General features: G+C 44.9%; 1 protein-coding gene across 1 annotated transcript in view; it reads left to right on the top strand.

Moving 5' to 3' along the window:
- Window positions 1-1,181, top strand: part of gyg2 (glycogenin 2) — an 11,238-nt gene extending 10,057 nt beyond the window's left edge. The window contains exon 8 of the mRNA XM_076302554.1: window positions 1-1,181. This exon is cut by the window's left edge and continues 398 nt beyond it. The gene's annotated coding sequence lies outside the window, so the exon portion shown is untranslated.
- Window positions 1,182-2,500: the final 1,319 nt, after the last annotated feature.

Here is a 2,500-nt window from a genome sequence, read left to right as displayed (position 1 = left end):
TTAATCAAGACCCAGTCAGGCAAAGGTAATAAAATCAGGAACAGATTTTTATTTACAATGATGCGCATCAAGAGAGAGAAGAGTCACCTGCATCTCTAATTAGATAAGGGGCAAAAAGGCGTGTCAACCAATAGTCCGACCCTACAATAGTCCAACCCTACAATAGTCCAACCATACAATAGTCCACTAGTCCGACCCTACAATAGTCGGACCCTACAATAGTCCAACCCTACAATAGTCCACTAGTCCGACCCTACAATAGTCCAACCTACAATAGTCCGACCCTACAATAGTCCAACCCTACAAGAATACTGTATGTGGTTTTTCAAAAGGCGTGTCAACCAATAGTCCAACCCTACAATAATACTGTATGCGGCTTTTCAAAAGGCGTGTCAAGTAGTCCAACCCTACATGAATATGTGGCTACTCTGAGACGGAAGTGAAGCTAGAATATCTAATCATAGCCACTATAATGAAAGTCCACCAACTTATGATTCTGATACCATCCTAGCAACATCCAGGATTTTGCAAGGATGGTATCCAGGATGTTGCTAGGGGACGGTATCCAGAATTTTGCTTCTGGATATTCCAGAATATTGATTCTGATGGGTATCATTGAAATGGTGAAATTTCACCAAAGAGGGTTGAAACGGAGCAGAAATCAAGGATTTCCCCGGATCCCATCACATAATATTATTAGTCTATCTTGCTGTGTGACCTTACAGGAGACTCACACACTCCTATCAGCTACAGTAGAACACTGGATACAGAACCTCAGCAGCTCAAACCGACGTCTAATTTTGAGACCAATAATGCATAATACATACATACATGAGAAACACATGTATAGCATGAATGAACATAAAAAAAGAATGATTGTGATTATGACTCATGATTCTTTCACTGTACATGTATGCTATTTGATGGCCTTTAACAGGGATAATTATCTCATAGGACTCTATTTGTGTGATTTGCTGTTACTGGGAAAGACACTTTTTAAAAATCTTAGTTTAGTGTTGAACTCAGCAATCTCAGGGAGTTGGGGATTATGTTCATGTGGAACTGAAGTGTTTTCAGCGCCGTGTCATTCTGGTGATGTGTCTGTCCGGATAATCTGTCAGAGACATAAATAAATGCAGCATTTATAATACTGAGGCGTCAATCCGAGTGGAGATTCACACACATACATACACACACACACACACACACACACACACACACACAGGGTACACTGACACAAGACACCATGTGTTACACATAGACACACACATTTGTGAGATTGTGTGTGTAACATTCAAGTCTGGATAAACATGACAAGTCTTACACCGCTTATCCACTCGCATGGCTGCTCTTGTGACTTCTACGCAGACGACACCCAACTCTATCTGTCATTCACGCCTGACGACTCGGCACGGATCGGATTGTCTCCCGGACTTATCCACACGGATGAGGGAACATCACCTCCGACTAAACCTCTCTTAAGACCCAACTGCAGGTCTTCCCAGCTAAACAAACTATATATCACAACACCAAAGTCAAAACTGGCTCCTTATGTCTTATGTCCTACTGAGGTTGTGCGTGTGTGTGAGTGTGTGTGTGTGTGAGTGAGTGTGTGTGTGTGTGTGAGTGAGTGTGTGTGTGTGAGTAAGTGTGTGTGTGTGAGTGAGTGTGTGAGTGTGTATGTGTGAGTAAGTGTGTGTGTGTGTGTGAGTGTGTGTATGTGTGTGAGTGAGTGTGTGTGTGTGTGAGTGAGTGTGTGTGAGTGAGTGTGTGTGTGTGAGTGAGTGTGTGTGTGTGTGAGAGAGAGTGTGTGTGTGGGATGTCCTACTGAGGATGTGAGGAACTTGATTCATGACCAGCTGACCTTCTCTGACCTTGCTGCCTCTGTAGCCCAGCTGTGCCGCGTTGCACTGAGGAGCCTAAAGGGCCAACACACACACACACATTATACACTGAGGAGCCTAAAGGGCCAACACACACACACACACACATTATGCACTGAGGAGCCTAAAGGGCCAACACACACACACACACACATTATGCACTGAGGAGCCTAAAGGGCCAACACACACACACACACATTATACACTGAGGAGCCTAAAGGGCCAACACACACACACACACACATTATACACTGAGGAGCCTAAAGGGCCAACACACACACACACACACACAAACATTATACACTGAGGAGCCTAAAGGGCCAACACACACACACACACACACACATTATACACTGAGGAGCCTAAAGGGCCAACACACACACACACATTGTACACGGTATGCGCTGTGCTCGTTGCACTGTTCAACATAAGGGGCTATCACATTGTACACGGTATGCGCTGCCCTCGCCGCTAGGTTGCTCTTGGTTGAGGTAACGTCCCAAAGATTTTTGTTGTGCTTGCCGCTGGGCTCAGCGCAAAATACCGACTCACTGCGGTCAAAGTTCAACCTGATTGCAAAATGCCACTTAGCGGCAGACCAGTTCTTGCGCGCACAA

Source organism: Alosa pseudoharengus, unplaced genomic scaffold (assembly GCF_046254945.1).
Source record: "Alosa pseudoharengus isolate Yale_2024_CS ecotype anadromous, Long Island Sound unplaced genomic scaffold, YU_APseudo_1.1 YU_APseudo_1.1_scf_24, whole genome shotgun sequence".
Lineage (NCBI taxonomy): Eukaryota > Metazoa > Chordata > Actinopteri > Clupeiformes > Clupeidae > Alosa > Alosa pseudoharengus.
Note: the sequence above shows the minus strand (reverse complement) of the source record. Positions and strands in the feature narration are given on the sequence as shown.